The sequence below is a fragment of the Mustela nigripes genome, chromosome 12 (genome assembly GCF_022355385.1).
Source record: "Mustela nigripes isolate SB6536 chromosome 12, MUSNIG.SB6536, whole genome shotgun sequence".
Taxonomy (NCBI): domain Eukaryota; kingdom Metazoa; phylum Chordata; class Mammalia; order Carnivora; family Mustelidae; genus Mustela; species Mustela nigripes.
In genome coordinates, this window is record NC_081568.1 from 119,769,713 (window position 1) to 119,791,177 (window position 21,465).

The 21,465-nt window shown below is 36.7% G+C and overlaps 1 pseudogene; it reads right to left on the reverse strand.

Moving 5' to 3' along the window:
* The window catches only part of LOC132027599 (cytochrome b5-like), a 52,535-nt pseudogene extending 37,275 nt beyond the window's left edge, over positions 1 to 15,260 (reverse strand).
* Between the last annotated feature and the right edge of the window lie 6,205 nt (positions 15,261 to 21,465).

Consider the following 21,465-nt stretch of genomic DNA (forward strand, 5'->3'; position numbering starts at 1 on the left):
ATTCATTTATTTGAGAGGGAGAGAGAGAGAGAGAGCACAAACACATGAAGGGGTAAGGGCAGAGGAAGAGGGAGAGAAAAAACAAGCTGACTTTGTGCTGAGTGCAGACCCCAGTGCAGGGCTCAAAACCAGTACCCTGATCTCAATCTGAGTGGAAACCAAGAGTTACATGCCCAACCAATTGCACCACTGAGGGGCCCCATATCACACAGTATTTTAGACTGATTGATAGGGAATTACATTAGCCTACAAATTACATAGTGATTTCAGTGATTATTTCAAATATTTAAACCTAAAATTAGATTGACTGACTTTTATTAAAGAAAAAAAAAAGCAAGAACCATGGATGGCATATATTCAGGATACACACTATTTGCAATGTTGCCTGTACCAGTGTTGCTCATAGAATTCTAGGCATTTGAAGGATATTATTCAGATAAACCTGATTCTTATTCAAAATATTTGTATATATAATTTAAATGTTATGAATATATATTGGATTTATAATGCCATAACTGGATTGAGTTGTGTTAGCATGTCTTATATGCATGATTATTTCAAATATTTAAACCTAAAATTGGATAGATTGATTTTTATAATCTTACTGAAAATGCAGGTGGTTTTCTATTCATACTCAAGCCTCAGTAAATTTTTCCCTGATTTAAAAAAAAATATCATTTTGTTCTTTTAATATTTATGATGCTTAAACTACTCTTTTCCTTTCTGGAAGCAATGATGATTTGTTTAAGCATGATATCTAAGCCAGTTTTTAAACAACTATACTATATCATAAAATTATTTTTAAGCATAAGCAATTTCTGTGAGAGGAAATCCTCTCTCTCTAAATCATACAAATTGCTTCATTGAATATTGTTGTCAAACCCAAAGCATTAAATCATGCTTGGTTTCTTTCTCTCTGAATATAATGCAAGGACGTTTCCTTTAGCTAGGGCAAGCAGAGAAGAAATGACAGAGTAATGTGAAGGCCTTGCAGTCCCTTCCTTGCATACCCAAAGGAGAAAATTCCATTGAATATCCTATTGTTTGGTCATATCTTCTTTTATACAAAACTCCCACCTTATCTCTTATCCTTTCTTTTTCGACTAAAGACTGAAAACAACTAAATTCATTTAGTAATGTGATAGCAAAGCCCAGACTATATATACAATAGATAAAATATATTAATATATTACATATATAATTAATGTATATAATACAATATAATGAAGTGCTCAGTACCTAATAACCTTTGGAAGAGATTGCAAAGTGAGTAAGTGGATGTTGTCCTACAAACTGCCTAATGAAAAGCTAGGGAAATTTAATTTTTGTCTTCGGCATTCTCTTAACTATTTCTTTATCTCCAATCCATTTTCTGTCTCTCTCAGAAAATTTTCTCGTTGCTTCTATATGTAAACATTTTGGAATCTGGTGGTGGGCTCTGCACTGACTACTTGCTGATTATGAGGTGTATCTTGGCGCCGTGACTGACGCCTGTAGAAAGCCATTGGGAGGTGTGGATTCAGAAGACTCAGTTAATTCCTTGAGCTCCTTCCACAACCAGACTGTCAGTGTTGTAAGGAAAACCATAATAATGAGACAAAAACTCGAGAATTCCAAAGGATTTGATCTCTCCTCACTCCCTCTCTTTCCTCATTCATACTCCAAGCTTTTATTTCCTCACTGACTTAATTTTATTTAAACAGATCCTTCCATATTCTGGACTCTAACGTTTCTTAGAAGAGGAACTGTGTCTGAATAGGCAACGCAGCATAGTAGTCAAGAGTCTGTCCAAAGGCAGACTGCTTGGGTTTAGATTCTCATCTACTGCTACCTTGCTTGGTGACCTTACACAAGTTACTTAGCCACTCTGTCTCTCAACCTCAAAGTGTGTTTGTGAAAACTATATGGATTAATATGTACAGGATGCTATATGAATTCCTGGCTAATAGTAAATGTGTGAATATTTATAGTATTATCATTAGTCTTTGTCACCTCTGAGTCCAACATGGTCCCTAGCATTGAGTAGGTGTTATAAAAAGATTATAGAAATAAATGGAGGAATTGAACCCAGAGTGCCTTGCAAAATTTCATTGTATAATCTCTTCGCTAGAAATGTTATTATTCCCATGACGTCAACAGAAGCAGATGATTCTGAAATTGGAGCCAGTTGTGTTGGGCTAAAATATTTGCCTTCATATCAGTTTCAAAAGCTAAAATAGCGGCGAGGAAGGGCTATTAGACAAGTTCTAATCATACAAATTTTGTGTATTTGTATATCTTCTGATATCCAGAACCATATTCCGAACAGCCTACTGAGGCTTTTATATGCCATGTTTAAACTGAATCTATCTTTCACTGATGTGGGGAACAAAGGCAGAAGGAAACATAGATAAAATTAAATATCCTTATAACCTGCAGCCTGTTGACAAATCCTTGAGGCAAACAGAGTAAAATGTTCCTTCAGGAAACACCTGTTTTGTGTGTGTGTGTGTGTGTGTGTGTGTGTGTGTGTGTTTAAAAGATTTTATTTATTTATTTGACACAGAGAGATCACAAGTAGGCAGAGAGAGGGAAGGGGGCTCCATACTGAGCAGAGAGCCCAATGCAGGGCTCAATCCCAGGACCCTGAGATCATGACCTGAGCTGAAGGCAGAGGCTTAACCCTCTGAGCCACCCAGGCACCCCAACTCCTAACTGTCTTAATGGTAATGCCTTACTAGAGGGAAAAACCTTAGCTTGACAATAGCAAGACCTCCAATATCCTATGTCTTCTTTAGCAAATGAAATTCCTCTTGGAACTTCCCTTATTCTTCCCCCAACCCCAAGGTATATAATTAATTGCCCCTCACAATCCTCTAGGAGCAGCGGGTAACAAAAGGCAACAGGGAGCAGCAGTGGCATTGGCTCTTTCTGCCAATGGGTCTTGTCCCTGTGCTTTAATAAAACCACAATTTTGGGGGTGCCTGGGTGGCTCAGTTGGTTAGGCAACTGCCTTCGGCTCAGGTCATGATCCCAGTGTCCTGGGATCAAACCCTATGTCGGACTCCTTGCTTGGCAAGGTGCCTGCTTCTCCCTCTCCCTCTGCCTGCTGCTCTGCCTGCTTGTGTTCTCTCACTCTCTGTCAAATAAATAAATAAAATAAAATAAAAAAAACACGATTTTGCACGAAAGACATATCCAGAATTCTTTCTTGGTTGTCCACTCCAGACCCTACCAAACCTCACCAATATTCAAAACTACATCATCACTACTCAGATGAACTTAAGTTCTTGTAATGGCCTCCTAACTGATTTATTACCTGCCTCATGACCCCGAGATCTTAATCTGAGCTGAGGGCAGATGCTTAACTAATTGAGTCATCCAGCACCCCCTGGAAAATACCAACTTTCAATCCTATTCTGTCCACATGTATTATACCATATTCATTTTTTTGTTCATTAAATCAGAAAATGCATATTAAGCATCCAGAATAGACCATAAATTGGGCTAAGGATAAAAAAAAAAAAATTAGTGGATGGGAGGAGACATGGTTCTAGTCCTTAAAGAGCACACAGTGCAGTGAAGCACCCCAGTAATCCCCTGAGTACAATACCATGATGAGCACTGTGTGAGAGTGAGTTAAGAGTACAGCAGAGGCACCTGCAGGGACACAAAGAACCAGACATAAGCTGAAGGATGTCTGGAAGTGGCTAGCTTGGATTTAGAAATGTTCTAGGTAAAGGGGCACCTGGGTGGCTCAGTGCGTTAGAGCCTCTGCCTTTGGCTCAGTTCGTGATCTCACGGTCCTGGGATCGAGCCCTGCGTCGGGCTCTGTGCTCGGTGGGAAGCCTGCTTCCTCCTCTCTTTCTGCCTGCCTCTCTGCCTACTTGTGATCTCTGCCTGTCAAATAAATACATAAAGTCTTTAAAAAAAAAAAAAAAGAAATGTTCTAGGTAAATATCTTGAAGGGTGTGAGAAGGCATACGGGAAAGCATGGAATACTTAGGCAGGGTACAGATCTGCTTGGCAGCTGATTTTTGCTACCTCAGGTATAAAAAGAGTAGACATAAGGTTGGACTAAAATTTTGGTTTCAAAGAGGAGGCAAAATAGAAAGCTGAATGTGAAATTCTTTGAGAGAGAGGGCTTGAAGTGATGTCTTGATATCTGTGCTGGTGAGGAAGTGAAACTGAAGGGAATGGTAGAATGAACTGGAGAAAGGAACATAGTTAAGGGATTTGAAATGTCCTTATCTTATTCGGTGCTTACCCTCAATTCTCTCCATTTCTCATGCTCCAGCCATCTGTTTCCCAAATGTAACACCTGACTCTTCCAAAGTTTTGGTCAAGATACTCCCTTTACTGGAAAGTTTTCTTTTTTTGGAAACTTTGTTAAAGCCAAGCCCTACCCAAGCTAAAAAAAATTCCACCTCCTCACAGGAAACCTTGGCTCTATAATTATTTACTTTATCCCTTCCTTCACATGATATATGTTTTTTTTTTTTTTTTACTCATTTTTATTCAGTTCTGCCTTTTTAAAGATTTATTTACTCAAGTAGTTGTTTCTCTCACTAGATCATGAGTTCATGGTAGGTAGAAATTTGGCTCATTTGTCTTTGTTTTTGCCTTGACGAACTCTATACCCTCTAGTGTAGTAAAGAAAAATAATTATGGTCTCTAGCTCATAGAACTTATATTCTAGTGGAGAAGAGAGACAATAACTGAGCAAATAAGTGAATAAGATAATTTTCTATTTTGATAACTGTATGCCAGAAGGGAGAGAGGGAGGTGGTTTTAGTTAGGGTGGTCTGGCAAGATGTCCCTAAGGAGAAATAACAGGACTGAGAAGGAGCCTTAGGAAGAGCCCATGGCAGGAAAAAGAATGGCAGGCACTAAGGCCCAAAGTGAAAAAGAACGAGGTAGGCTGCAGCTTTCAGCTGGGCGTGGGCAGAACACTGACCCAGAAAGAATTTACTTGGTTAATGGTCCCAGTGTCATGTCAGTGAAAGAAGTTAACACTGGACAGGAACATTGGCGACCTTGGACACATCACTTTACACTTTTGAGCTTAAGTATTCTTCAGTAATACCTAGCAGTTGGTCTTCATGTCTAACATTAAGGCTCTTTTGGTATTTGATTCCTCTTCATTCTGATAGGTGGAGTAACCTTAGGATTTCTGAGAAGTGTGTGGCCTGGACAGGAAATTAGATTTTTCTCCTTTCCTGTAACTTTGAATCCCCTGTTTGAACACGCTGGCATCTGTGTGTGTTTTTGGAGTACAGATAGGGACAGAGGGAAGGGGAATCCGTAGGTACGCTTCTTTGACTCAAATAAAGCTTCTTTTTAACCTGCAGAGAAGAGTCTGGCTGCTGTTCAAAGGCATGGATGTATTCAGAACAACCAGAGCAGTTTCAAGGAATTTGGGGGTAAAACAAAGAAAGAGAACACATGATCTTCACCTTTGCTACCTGTGAAGATGAACTGGGAAGTTTTTGGTTTAAATTTTTAAGTCTCCCATATTATTCTTCCGCTGACAGACCAGACGGGGCATTCCTCCTAAATAGAATTACCATTGCATTGGTGAAATGCTACCCCAGCCTTACCTCTAATGAAAAAATTCTGATAGATAGATAAATAGTCCCAGGACAGATAATACCATATTTAGCTCCTTCTCACAGATTTGCAGAAAATTAGATCTGAGATGGTACATTTGCTCAAGAGGATAAAAATGAGTGATTGCAATGGTTTATATTTTTGAAGTCAGTGATGAATATTTTTTTAAAAGATTTTATCTATTTATTTGACAGAGAGACACAGCGAGAGAGGGAACACAAGCAGGGGGAGTGGGAGGAGAAGCAGGGTTCCCCCAGAGCAGGGAGCCAGATGTGGGAGTCGATCCCAAGACCCTGGGACCACGACCCGAGCCGAAGGCAGACTCTTAATGACTGAGCCACCCAGGCGCCCCAGTGATGGATATTTTTTATCTTAACTTCTTAAATTCAAATTGCAAGGGGTCAGAGACGCTTAGTTTTGATTAAAGATTAATATAAATTCAACCATAGATTGAATTTGGACCCTTTTTTTCCCCAGAAAAATGGTTACTTTGTCCAATTAGTATTTGAACTGTTATTTGTGTTAAAGATGAATACATGACAATATATATTGTGTGAAAATGATTTATGAGATGTGAATGCAAATAGACTTTATTTTCAGACATAAAGAAAAACACTTTGTGTTTGGAGGAAGATGATGAGTTGGGATTTTCATGCTGTTCTGATTAAAAGACTGTTCCTTTGATGATTAAAAAGATGAGATATAAAATGATATTATTTGAGATAGTTTTAATTTTCATAATGAGGTTAACATTCCAGAATATAAATTGCCATAGTAATTACAGATCTTTTATTTGTCATTTTCATGCAAACCAGTTAGCTATGGGATAACAAGAGGGTGCTTTGAATGTAGTTCAATTTTTTTTAAAAGATTTTATTTATTTATTTGACAGAGATCACAGGCAGAGAGAGAGAAGGGGAAGCAGGCTCCCTGCTGAGCAGAGAGCCTGATGCAGGGCAGGCCTCCATCCCAGGACCCTGAGATCATAACCTGAGACAAATGCAGAGGCTTAACCCAACTGAGCCACCCAGGCGGCCTGAATATAGTTCATTTTAAGGAAGGTATGTTGCAGGAGAAAATTTTTTTATTCATTTGTACACTACTTTTGTGAGAAGTGAAGATATTGAAACATTTCTGTTTTTTCAACAAAGAAAACTTTCCTAGTCCCTTTTTATCTTAAGATAAAGTAAATTCAAATATGTCTCACTAAATTTTTTTATAGGGTTAGTATTAAATTTTGCCGAAAAGTGATATACCAGGAGATTTAAAATTTCTGCTACTGCAAACCTAATACTGTTATTCAGCATGTAAGTATATTGTTAGCTGAGTTTTTTTTTAATCTTCTTGAGTTAAGTAGAGAAATTACCCAAATGTTTTAACGTTTTTGGCTTATGTCTCCACTGGATTATTTTCAGAAAAGATATGTTATCGATTGTAAATCTACCATCAGAACTAACCGAGAAATGGTGGTATGGTGGTATCAGTGTCAGTGTGCTTTTAGAAAGACTTCATAGACACATATATTGAAGGCTATCACAGAAGATGTTAACTTAAAAAAAAAAAAATCTATAGGGGAAGAAACAATTTCATCCCTCAAATACTGAACCTGAAAACTTTAACAGACTAAAAACTCACATTTAAAAAACTTAAAACATAATACTTAAAATCAATAAGAAAAATAGAAACTACTGAATAATGCAGAGATCCCTATTACTTAATAAATAGAATAACATTTATTTTATAGAAACTTGAAATAGAAACTTGACAGGCCACTGAATCAAATAAAACACATGGCTATCTTGATTAGAACAGTCAAAAATGAATGATTTTAATAGACTTGCCTATCCTTCAGTGTTTCCAACTCTTTGTCACCTTCCTTATGACTTTAACACATGTAATGTCTGTCAAAAGTGGTTCATCCAGGACTTCAGAAGAGCAACTTGAGAAGGTAGAATTATTCTTTCAGAATCTGCAATGAACTGTGTTCAGCAACAATGGTTGCTTTATGACACCATTTAATTAGTGTGTTACGGGGCGCTCAGGTGGCTCAGTTGTTAAGTGTCTGCCTTCAGCTAGGGCCAAGATCCCAGGGTCCTGGGATCGAGCCCCACATTGGGCTTTCTACTCAGCAGGAAGCCTGCTTCTCCATCTCCCACTCCCCCTGCTCGTGTTCCCTCTCTCACTGTCTCTATCTCTCTGTCAAACAAATAAATAAAATCTTAAAAAAAATAATTAGTGTGTTACGGAAATTGTAGCCTAATATAAAAGTCAAACATGGCACTATTGTGTCATGTACCTCCTTTTAATTGAGGCTAATATTGATGAGGGATGACCCTATTTATGAAATGAAATCTGTCTTAGGGGGTGCCAGGGTGGCTTGGTGGGTTAAAGCCTCTGCCTTCTGCTCAGGTCCTGGTATCAAGCCCGGCATCAGGCTCTCTGCTCAGTAGGGAGCCTGCTTCCCCTCTCTCTCTGCCTGCCTCTGCCTACTTGTGATCTTCTCTCTGTGTCAAATAAATAAATAAATAAAACTTTTAAAAAGTCTGTCTTAGGCATATGATTTCCTAGATTGTTCTATTAAAATTTAATGAGTTTAGAAATTTGGTTTTATTAAACTCCAAGATCTTACGCACTATATCTAATCTACTATTTGTTTCTGAAAGAATTATGTCAATTCTGTAAGGTTAGAGAGGTCTTTTTTCCTTCTGTTCCCTAATCAATAAATAACAAATTTTGAAAGGAAGATAACTCATTCCTGCCTCATCTTGATAAAATGAAATATGAGAATTTTATGTATTTGTGAAGATCTATATTATTTATATATATATATGGAATTGGCTTTTATTTTTTAAAGGAATGTTTTGAGAGGAAACTGGCATATATCATGGAACAGAAAGGCTTTAAGAATGGGAGATAAGACAGTTATAGTACTCTAGAAAGGAACACCGAACCCAGCCTTGCTTATCTGTGCATGTGAATTGTAAATTCCTTAGTATAATAAAATAGTTGTGTAACTAAAATTTTGAATATAAATTAACTCTTTAATTAAGGTCAACATTGAATATTAAATATGTAATATAGTTCTGTGAATATTTTAAGATCATGAATTTAGTACAAACTAGGTTTATGACCTGCTTGACAATATTTCATAACATATTAATTTTGCATTTACAGTATTTATTCCTAGTTAGCAATTATATATTTATTTGGCTGTGATTTTGTTTATGCCAGTTTTTCTTGGTATGTTGTACTCTCCATGAGGCCCTGAACCATGCTAAACTTGTTTTCTACAGTATGTTCCAATGTTGCCACAGTAGGCATTTAAATATTTGCTAAATGTTGTTTTTATTACATAATCTGTGGTCAGTTGGAAGAGATATGTAGGAAAAACATTTTTATATAGCATGTTGTTGAACCTATATATAGTTTTCTATTTTATTTTATTAAAGATTTTATTTTTTTCAAGGTTTTATTTACTTATTTGAAAGAGTGAGAGAGGCAGAGAGACAAAGAGAGACAGAAAGACCAAGCAACACGTGGAGGGGGATAGAGGGAGAGGGGAGAGAGCCTGACAGACACTGGATCCCAGGACCTCGGAATCATGACCTGAACAGAAGGCAGATGCTTAACTGACTGAGCCACCCAGGTGGCCCCATACTTTTCCATTTTAATATATTGTCTTTAGGACTTTGTATAATCTGACTCTCTAAACATTGTTTCTCTTGGAACTCTCAGTCATATTTATAATTTCAAATATATAATTCATATATTCAAAGATATAATTCATATATATATTCACAAATAAACTCTCTCTCAAATTTTAGAACATTTTTTAATAACTCTTGACTATCCTGTCACCTAAACTCAGAATGTCTAAAATCTGATTTGTCATTTATTTTTCAAATTTACTTTGATAATTTTGTCACATATTTCTAAGATCTCAATCAGAAAACTATACACATCTTAACATTTTTCTTTTTGCTTCTTTTATCTGTCCATAACTATACCTAATTAGTCATAAAGTTGTATTGTTCTGTCCCTTGTTATATCTTTTGCGTCTTCATTCCTTTTTCATTACTGTCTTTGAAGCCCTTACTTTTTCACACCTACCATAGCCTTGTTCCCTTCTCTTCACTTTCTCTCCTTCCCAAAGTTCTGGAAATTTCATCACCATTAAACTCCCTGAAGCACCATGATCAACTAATTTTCTGTCCTTTTTTTTTTACCCTTTAGTGAAAAATTATGGAAGTCACTCAATAAATTCTTTAGGTCAACTCATTCCTTCCCCCCCATGCAAAGAAAAAATGAATTTAGACTGAACCACTTTCCTAATATCATCTTCCGAAATTGTCTTGGAAGTTTCTGCACTTTGATCCTTTAAGAGAATGTTCATATTTAGCCTGGTATTCAAATCTACCTACTGATTTTTTTTCTTTTTAGGTTTACTGAGATAACATTTGATTTAATCATTAAACATAGAGACTTGCACATAGTAGATATTCAACTAATATTTATTAGTTTTGTTTGGCACATGGAAGCTAATGTGTGTCAACTTGGGATACTGCTAAAGAACAGTTCTATTTTCATTAAATTAGCACAAAAATTTCTAATCTCTGTGTTTGAGAATTCTTTATGGATGGATGAGAGTACTTGTTTCCTTAGTCCTGGGCAGCCTACAGTGATAGGGGTTATGGAGTCAGTTATCTCACTGGGTTATCTCCCTGTGTGATACAAATAGCATTGTTTTCTACATGTGCCATCTGTGACAAAAATTGAGCAATGCTGGGTAGCAATGCACTGATATGTTCAGTTTATAATAATTCAACTGTTAATATTGCCTTCTGATTTTATTATGGAGGTAAAGCAAAATAAAATTGGTTTATTAAAGGTTGTCTTTTTGCTGTCAAATGTGCCATTTCTGGTTCTTTTCCAGTGTCACCTGGAGGCATCATTTTGGCTACTTGTCCCCTTGGGGATTGTTGCTGTCAAGAGATTAGCATTTCCTCATTTTTGTGATAAACTATTTTGTATGATTTCATGCTTAGTGAAAGACTCTTATGGAAAACATGCCCATGGCTTTTATAAGTGAAATAATATCAGAAGCAATTTTACATATTTTATAAAATATCTATTTTATATCTTTGTCAATTTTATCAGTTCTATGTGCTCACATAGAGAACTTTTTTTTTTTTTTTTGAAGGCATCTAAGAAGAAAGTACACTTACCATGTTTTGTCTCCCTCTCTGATTTTAGAAACAAACTGAGGGTTACAGAAGGACGGTGTTGGGGGATGGTGTAGCTGGGTGATGGGTATTAAGGAGGGCATGTGTGGTGATAGGCACTGGGTATTATTATTATTTTTTAAATTTTATTTTATTTTATTTTTTTATAATTTAAAAGAAAATTTTTTTTTATTAAAAAGCAATTTTATTTTCTACAGATCTTTTTTTTTTTTTCTCATTAGGGAACAACTATTCATTTATTGTTGCATTACTTTTCCTATATGTCTTCTAGACAGAACAAAGACTTCTGTGGGTTTTTTTTTATAAACATATATATATATTTTTTTAAAATTTTTTATAAACATATATTTTTATCCCCAGGGGTACAGGTCTGTGAATCGCCAGGTTTACACACCTCACAGCACTCACTATAACACATACCCTCCCCAACGTCCATAACCCCACCACCCTCTCCCTCTCCCACCCCCAGCCACCCTCAGTTTGTTTTGTGACATTAAGAGTCTCTTATGGTTTGTCTCCCTCCTGATCCCATATTGTTTCAGTTAGTCTTTTCCTACCCCCCCCAAGCCTCCCATGTTGCATCTCCACTTGCTCATATCAGGGAGATTATATGATAGTTGTCTTTCTCCGATTGACTTATTTCGCTAAGCATAATACCCTCTAGTTCCATCCACATTGTCGCAAATGGCAAGATTTCATTTCTTTTGATGGCTGCATAGTATACCATTGTATATGTATACCACATCTTCTTTATCCATTCATCTGTTGATGGACACCTAGGTTCTTTCCATAGTTTGGCTATTGTGGACATTGCTGCTATAAACATTTGGGTGCACGTGCCCCTTCGGATCACTATGTTTGTATCTTTAGGGTAAATACCCAGTGGCACTGGGTATTATATGCAACTAATGAATCATTGAACACTACATCGAAAACTAATGATGTTATGATGATATGTTGACTAACTGAACATAATAAAAAAATAGAATGCTGGTAAGAACTAGGACAAAGTTTTTCAAATGTTTTTGACATTTGAAAGAAGTTTCACAAACTTTCTATATGCAATTCCTTCTGATATTTCCTGCTCCATTCAATTTTACTTTTTAATATATGGATATGATCCACTAAACTGATTTAATTACTTACAAATATGTTGCAATCTTTAGTTTGAAAAAATCTAGTCTCAGAGTTATGGTATGAGGCAAGGGAAGAAGGCATGGTGGGCACTAAATTCAGTCAGATGCAGTGAATATTTGCATTGTTGGTTGTTCAACAGCTATTTCTATCTTTAATTGTGCCCTCATTTTCTTTTGGAGACTGCCCCTTTTCCACTATGATTGTTTGTGGTGGGCAATTATTTCTAGGTGGCAGGCTCTCATCCTGATAGCCAAGGGGGCAGTCAGATGACTTAAGCTTGGCCCGTAGGGATCTGTCTCTCCAGGGATAAGTGTTGGGAGAGTGACTGAGGAAATGGTCAGAAATGACTGATCTCAACAGCAAAGTCCACATCATCCTGGATCAGGCTATTCCAATGTCCTGTTTTCCTGCCTCTTGTGCCTCCCTGGGTTCTGGCCAATCATATCTAGCCTTCCAGACTTGGGCCCCAGTGAGTATTTTATTTTATTGATCAGTGAAGTGGCACAGTCCACCAAATGCTTGTAATACTGTAGTTTTTGCTTTAGTGTAATTTTTTTTTTTGCTTAATTTAACCAGAATTAGTTAGAATGAATTAGAATTTAATTAGAATTAAGTTCTGTTGCTGGCAAATAGGAACTTTAATTGATTCATCAGCTAAAAAGAGGAACTGTTGATTAGGCTGGTATCTTCTTGCCTCCAGGTTATCTTTTTGATATATATGCTATGGAGAAAGAAGGGTGAGTCAAGGAGAAGTTGGAAATCAAACATTTGATATGAGCATGCTACTTGACAGAAGGCATGGATATACAGCACGGTTTCAGAATGTATCATGTTTTGACAGTAATCTAAATATAATGCCAAATGGCAAAGAGGACAGTTGAAGCTGGCTAGGTTATTCAAAGGATAAAGGGCCAAGAGAGATTTGTTTTACCTCTATAAACATTCCTTTCCTTATTAAATAGCTGTTTCAATTAATTCAACTGTTTTTATTTTGTCTTGTTGAATGCAGTTGGACCGGGTTTTTATATGTGGATAAATTTTGTACTTAAGGGAACTCTGTACTTAGAAACCGACAATTTGGTTGTAACTCACAATAAAATGAGTTGATACTTTTAGTTGAATGCTATTTAATTATCCCAGGGTACCCCCTCCAATTACTACTATGATTGCTGTAATTATTGTTAATTATTTTAATCTCTGGTTTCATATGGTGGGGATATTTTCAATGAACTATTTAAAAAACTGGTAATATGCAAAAATGCATAAAAGACTAATGGTCATTATAAAAAAAATCCCACTACATGTTCTTCATAAATAACTGAGAAGAGCAATAAGAATAAATGGGAAAGTAAAATATCACTTGAATGTCTACCTAGAAATAACCGTCCTCAAAATGTGATAAACACTGTTTCAGATATCTTTCTATACAAATACTGAAAAGATAACTAAAGGTGAGACAGAGTGAGAGTGCACAGGCACAAGTAGGGGCGGGGCAGAGGGACTCTCAAGTCGACTCTGCATTGAGCTTGGAGCACGACATGGGGCTCCATCTCACAACCATGAGATCCTAATCCCAGCTGACACCAAAAGTCAGTCACTTAACCGACTGAGCTACCCAGGCCTCACGCAGGTTATTTCTTAATAAAAGTATTTTTACCTATGAGAATAATTGGACAGAGTTATGAGTTGCCCAAGATATTTTAAAAAACTGGTAATTCCCAGTATTTTTGAGTATATAACCATTGAACATCATCTGACATAATATACTTAGAAGTTCCCCCAAATTCATACCTTTTGATAAAATCAAAGTAGCAAAAATTATTTGGTCGCATAAAATGTCCAAAGATGTGTTCATATAGTTATCAGGATATTTATTACTATGATATTCATGATAGTAAAAAAGTGGGAAAAATTATATTACATATTACCCAAGTTGTATTACCTTATTAATGAAATAAGGTAATGAAATAAATTACCTTATTAATCATTCCATGTGGTACTATGTAGCCTTGCCAAATAATGTTGAGTAAGAATCATTAAAGGCACGAGACGTTATCATACAATACCAAGTGACAAAATACAAGTTGTAAACATATGCAGTTGTCCCTTGAACAACAGATTTGAAATGTGCAGGTCCATTTACTGATGTACTTTTTTCAATAAAGATACTGTGCAGTATACAATATTGTAAGTATATTTTCCTTAAGATTTTCTTTTCTCTATCTCACTTTATTGCAAGAATATAGTATGTAGTAAATGTAACTAACAAAATATGTATTAATCGACTATGTGTATTATTGATAAGGCTTCTGGTAAATGGTAGGCTGTTAGTAGTTAAGTTTTGGAGGAGTCAAAAACTGTGAATTTTGGGCGCCTGGGTGGCTCAGTGGGTTAAGTCTCTGCCTTCGGCTCAGGTCATGATCCCAGGGTCCTGGGATTGAGCCCTGAATTAGGCTCCCTGCTCAGCGGGGAGCCTGCTTCCTCCTCTCTCTCTCTGCCTACCTCTCTGCCTACTTGTGATCTCTGTCAAATGAATAAAAAAACCCACAACTGTGTGAATTTTTGACTGTGCAGAGCTCAGTTCCCCTAGAACCCATCGTTCAAGGGTTAACTGTACATGAAATCACACAAATGGATGAAGGTGTCCAAAAGGTACAAACTTCCAGGGTTTTTTTTTTTTTTTTTAAGATTTTATTTATTTATTTATTTGACAGAGAGAGATTGAGATCACAAGGAGGCAGAGAGGCAGGCAAAGAAAGGAAGGGAATCAGGCTTCCTGCTGAGCCGAGAGACCCATTTGGGGCTCGATCCCAGGATCCTGGGATCATGACCTGAGCCGAAGGCAGAGGCTTTAACCCACTGAGCCACCCAGGCTCCCCCAAGCTCCCAATTTTAAAATAAAGTGATGGAGATGTAATCTACAGCATGGTGACTGTAGTTAAATAATACTGTATTGCATATTTGAAGATCACTAAGAGAGTTGGTCTTAAAAGTTCTCATTACAAGAAAAATATTTTTTTAACTGTGTGGTGATGGACATTAATTAGACTTATGGTGGTGATCATTTCACAATATATACAAGTATCAAATCATTATAATGTGCACCTAAAACTAATATGCTTCAATTATGCCTCAATTTAAAAATCATGTGAAAAGAGACCGCTGAATTGGCCCTGCTACTCCAATCATCATCCCCAGGAGATATCCGCAAAAGTTATAGGCTTCAGGGATATTCACTGTGGTGTTGAGTTCTCGAGCTAGCAAGGAGTGCTGTGGCTTTTCTGTCGTCATAGTCAAGAAACTAAGAAAACTCTTCACAAACTCGGAAAAATGGCGTCAAAGGGAATACCTTGGTGGTGCCCAGAGGAGGATGACATCGGTATCTCAATCTTAAATTCGATATCTGTTCCTGTGGCAGCCTTGCAGATCTACTCTACAGTTACTAAACAGGGCAAACAGAACAACTACCAGGAGACAGGGAGCTGCGGGGAGGAGCTGTGCTTGTATTGTATAGGGCACCAGGTGGTGGAATTATATGCAAAGCTATTGATGCAAACGAACCACGTGTGCTTGATCACTGCTGCTGGCATTTAGGGCAGGATTGGAAGCACTGAACAGGGTAGATGTTTCATCTCAGAAGGCTATGCAGTGGGGAGGTATCCTTGAAGAGACAGTTGATAGAATTCACCTGTGCTCTAATAAAAGGAGGGTTTCGACACCCACCCATGACTGGGAGAATGTTTTCGTCTGGAAGGGGAGTAGGACGAACAAGATAGGTAACGACGTTTTTGGCATTTTTCTGTAAGCTCTACATTCTGCTTTAACAAAGAAAAAGCTAGAACCAGAAAAGGGAGGCAGGAAGAAGTACTGAAGAGCTTGAGTTAGGAGAGGGGAGTGTAATGGAGATGAAATTGGTTTTAAATTTGTGTAGGATTGGAACCTTGTAGATTTTGGCTCAGGTTATTTTAAGATGTGGGAAAGGGAGATTCAAAAGGGTGGTTATTGAAGGCAATAAAATCATTCCATAGTTGGATTTCACTGAATTAAGATTGTTCAAGTAATCTGTCAACACTTGAATGCTGTCTAATGCTCCTGCATGCACTGCATAGGCTGTTGGTTTTATTTATCTTTTGGTAACTAGTAAATTTATGGTTATAAACCATATGAAACTTTTTACTATTCTTGATTTAAATCTCAGGACAGAGATCATTGAGTACAGAATTCTTATGACATCAGGAAGCATTTAACAACTTTAGTACTAATGATTATCTTTGGTTCGAGAAATATAAATTTTACTAAGAATTCTTTGAGAATTATCATGGTCATGTTGTTAAAAGAACTCAGATACTAAGTCCTCATTTTTCAAGGATATAAGAAAGTAAATTAGTGGTTATGTTTTGAGATTTTTTGTCTACATACCCAGAATGTTAAAAAATCCTGTATGTTGTGCCCCTCTTCCTTCTGAAACATTACCCTGTCCCCAGAGCAGAGGTAGGTTGAGCCATAGAGCACCCCTGGGCCCTGGTTTTATTTATTTGTTTAAAGTAAGGAAAGACTGCTAAAAATGTTTACACAATATTTGCTTTATTTTATTTTATTTTTTTTAAACTCCTGTCTCTGCCAGTAGAATTGGAGAGTCTTGGTAGAAGTGAAAGGGCTGACCCATGGAGCCAGGGTCATCGTCTACCACTCTGAGACTTTATTGTATCCTCCCTCTTGGTGACTATTCCATGTTCCCTCCTATAGGCCTTCTTTTTTTGTTGTAGTGAAAGGGATGTTGCTACCATCCACTTTTTCTTACTAATTCACCATTGTAACACAAACAGTGCTTCTGGAGTCCTTGACAGATAAAATGAATAGGGAAGAGGGAGAAGAAAAAGTGAAGGAAAATTTCTGACAATGAAAGTAAAATGAAAAAGGAAAATAAAAACCGAAAATAAGGGTTGGTAGAATGACATCGGAAGTTGCTTTTAATTTCCTCTCTGTGGCACTGTTATTTCTGGGCCACCCTGCTCTGTGGTTTTCTGGTTTTCATAATTGAATGGATGGAATTGACAGGATGTATGAATGGCATTACTATGATTATGTAACAGTCTAAACAGTTCACTGTTGTGTGAAAGTGAATGAGGACTACATTTTACTGAACTGTTACCCTGCTTTGGCAGCTGTTACACTGTGATAAATGACCACAGAATTAATTGAAGAGGTTATAATACTATAAAAATGTATTTCCATGGAGCAGTAATAATGAGACTTCATTGTTAGTCAATGAGTGCCCACCATTTATTCGAGATTTCTCTTCTAGTGCTAGATACATTGTTTTTGAAGCACCTGTTAAGAGTACATTTTAGAACTTTATTTGGAGAGGTGCCAACTTTTTCTCTTTTCATTTCAGGATTGTCATAAAGGCTCAAGGTTTGTGTTTTAAACTTGGTTTCCTTTCTTTTTGAGTACTCTCATACTATCCCATTTCCCCTAGTAGTTGTCAACTGATTGACTTAGAGCTGAATTGAATCTACCAATTCATTGTTCTTAAGTTATCTTCACATATTATGAAAATTCCTTGTAAAAAATTCAGAAACTAAAACAATGTAAAGAAGGCATTACCTTTCCTTTCTGCAGTTGTTAAAGAAGTATTCCTTTAAAATTTTGTTCCATCAGTGTGTTTTAAACATTCACATGTGCTCACCTCTATTTCAGATTATCTGGAAATTATAGCAGGAAAACTTGATAATTTTCTTTTCCATTTTAATAAGAGAAATTGTGATAGGACAAGTGACATTCTTAAGTGATGACCTGTGAACCCACTTTGGGTTCACATTGGGCACCCTGCAGGAGAACGTGCACCTAAACTTAGTATCCCACAGTCTTGGTGGTTTCCTTGTCAGTATAGGCTGTACCTGAAGACATGGTCTGTAGGTGGTGGGCAGCCTGCTTTCCTCAGTCAACTCCTATAAATAGCTGGCACTGCAGAAAGATTATCATAGTGTTTGCTCTAGAAGAAGAGAGATCAGTGTGTGGAGCTCCTTGCCCTGGAGTGTGAATGCGTGCTGCCCGTGTAGCAGAGAACCCTGGTCCTTGCTCAATTCTCTGTGAGGTGGTAGTAGGATTGGGGTCTGGGGTCTTTCCTTTCCTTGTTGTCTAAATTTCCCTGGTAAAGCTCATGTGTGGTGCTGTAGAATCATGGGATCTTCCTTGAAGGACATAATTCCACTGTGTATGAATTGTGAATTGATCACACAATTCACCTCATGAGTCATGAGGTACTACTTTCTTGGTTTCTCTGAGAAGGAATTTCTCCTAAACATACTCGGACTTTTATTATACATACTCCCTACTCTTTCCAGTTGGAGTTAATGGAATTATCTGGCTGGCAGGCAATAACATTGATTGGCATTTATCAATTATCAGAAGCTAACTTATCAATAGTCTTAAAGGAATTGGGAATTTGAAAAAAAAATTTTCTCTCTCCACTCTGGGTGAGAGGAAACAATGTTTTGCTTTATAGACTCAAGCTTTGCTTGTGTAGTATGTCCCTGGAGGGGAGGGAGTTTCAGGCCTGGTCAATTTTCGCATTAAGTTATATTTTTCAACTCAGCCTTTACCAGTGACACAGATGGAATTTTCAACTCCAGTTTGCCATGTACATTTTTCAGTTGGCTCAGAACTCAGGGGAAAAAGATGGCACTGATAGGGCCTGTTTGGATTCTAGCCTCTTCAACACCCTCTGTAGAACAGGGCTATTCAAGGACAGAAGCATTGCATAGAATGTTGCTCTGCTGCCCAGGTGCTCTTTCCACTGATTGATTCATCGACTCCTACTTAATAGGTGGTGCTGGAAGGCATAGAAGACAGATTTCAAATTCCAAATGTTTGAGTTTAACCTCATAAATTTGAAGATGGCATCCTGTTGGAGAAATTTACCTTGCAGGCTCAGTAAAAAGCCAATTAGGTCTTTTGCAGTCCAAATGTTTGACTCAGTCCCATTCTCACCATGGTAAAGACATCTAGAAACAGATTAATACTTACTGTGATGTACAGTCATAGATATTTGATAGTTAGCTAACCTCCATGGTGACGACTGAGAGCTTAAATAATTCTATAAATCTCTATGGAAATAGAGCATATTTTAAAGAAGTAATCAGCCATGCAAATTATGGCATTTAAAAGTCTAAGTCAAAATTGTTTGACTCTATAAACATGATATAAATAAAATGGTTTAATTACCAAATTGGTTTGTTGGGCATAGAGAGTTTAGGTAGAAGAATTTCATTTTATCCATCCCTGAAAGATAGAATGCATTTAATTAAGGTAACTTGATATTGGAAATACAGTTGATCCTCAGACAACAAGATTTTGAAAACTGCATGGATCCTCCTATATGTGGATTAAAAAAATATCGTATAATACTGTAAATGTACATTCTTTTTGGATTTTCTTAGCATTTACTTGTCTTTAGCTTACTGTATTATAATATTACTTATATATAATACATATGGCCTAAAAAATCTGTGGTAGTTAACTATTTGTTGTTGGTGGGGTTCCAGTCAACAGTAGAGCATTAGTAGCTTTGGGGAAGTTAAAGTTATGCACAGATTTTTGACTGGGTGTGAGGGTTTGACTATGCAGAGGGTTGGGCCCTTAACCCCCTCATTCTTCAAGAGTAGACAGAATATGTGTTTATTTCTGTGTGTACACATATGTATATATATATATATATTTATATATATACTTCCATATATGTATTTTACATACATGTACTAGAGGGTATAAACTAAAGTGTTTGTCACTTTAATTTTCTTCAGTTATTAGTTTTTAAGATTCTTATTTCAGAGAGGGGGGAGAGAGAGCATGGGCAGGAGGAAGGGCAGAGGGAAAGGGAGAGAGACTCCTCAGCACAGAGTCCTACGTGGGGCTTGACCCAGGATCCTGAGATCATGCCCTGAGCTGAAATCAAGAGTTGGATGCTTAACTGACTGAGCTACCCAGGTGCCCCTCTTTAATTATTTTATAAGCATATTGTAGTGTGTTAATTCCAAATTCAGGCAAAAAATTGTTAAATGTATTTTTTATACCTTATGTCCAGGATTTGTGTTTAAAATATTACTGATGTTGATTCTATTTCAAATATGCCAATTTATAAACCAGTTGTCAAACTGGAAATTTTTAATGAAAGCCAATCTGGATTTTTTTAATGCCTTAAACTCTGCCCAAGATAATATAAAACAAGACAGAATTTATCCACTAGTCCTTAATTTTCTGAAGTGTAGAAATCAGTGGGTATAGAACACATCTGTGTGTATTTTTAAAATACTGTATGAAAGAAAATAAAGACCATAGGTAATCTCTTTATCCTGAGATAGGGATCATTAAAATTTTGGTGATCATGTTCTTTGAGGCATCTTTCTCTCTCATAAATGGAATCTTTTATAAAGGGAATTATATCCTACATCGTTTTTATCAATAGACACTTTCTTCTCCTCCAACCTCTACAACTCCTATCCATTTTAGTCATGTTCATGACCTTGGGTATGTCCTTCCATTTTTTCCAAGCTCGTAAATTGATAATCCACTAAACTATTTGTTCCTAAAGCAATTATGACCTATTGAATTGCTTGTTGTTACTCTATGGTATATAATTTGCAATTCATTCTTTATTCTTTTTCATGTCTAAGCAATTGTTGGTCATTTGCCCTGTATGAAGTATAAGGTTTATCCAAGTTAAAGATAATTCCTGGTCAGATTCTACTCATAATCACACTGAATTTTTACATGATCATGTCTTACCTTTTAATTTTCTCATCACCTTTTAGCTTTCAAGAATTTTGTAATTTTTTTTTATTAGACTATCTTTAGGAAGTTCCTAAATGATTCACAGATTTTGATCTCTCTAAACTACAGTTAGCTTATTTGTAATTTGAGTACTAGCAGAAATCATTTCTAATGTCCCTTTTTAGTAGTAGGATTATAAAATTTATGTAGAAGAAAGGTTTATTATAGTCTTTTGCAGGTTTTTACATATACATTCATACACTATGAAAGTTTCTATTTACTTTGGGTCCTTAGGAAATGAGAATCAGATACTTAATGACTTAACAGTAAAAATGACAAGGTAATGTACTGTTAGGTTAACCATCTATCCTGGTTTGCCTTGGACTGAAGTGTGTTCTGGGATGGGGATTTTAAAGTGCTAAACCTAGGAGGATTCTAGGTAAACCAAGATGGTTATTGATTCGATCTGGTTGGGTGGTTTCTTTAAAGTAGTTTTAAAATATCAATTTGTTTATACCTAAAGATATGGACATTTCTGTTTAAGTCTTTAAAATCAACTTAAAAAATTACTCCTTTCCGGGAGGAGTCAAGATGGCGGAGAAGTAGCAGGCTGAGACTACTTCAGCTAGCTGGAGATCAGCTAGATAGCTTATCTAAAGATTGCAAACACCTGCAAATCCATCTGCCGATGGATTTGCAGGTGTTTGCAATCTTTAGATAAGCT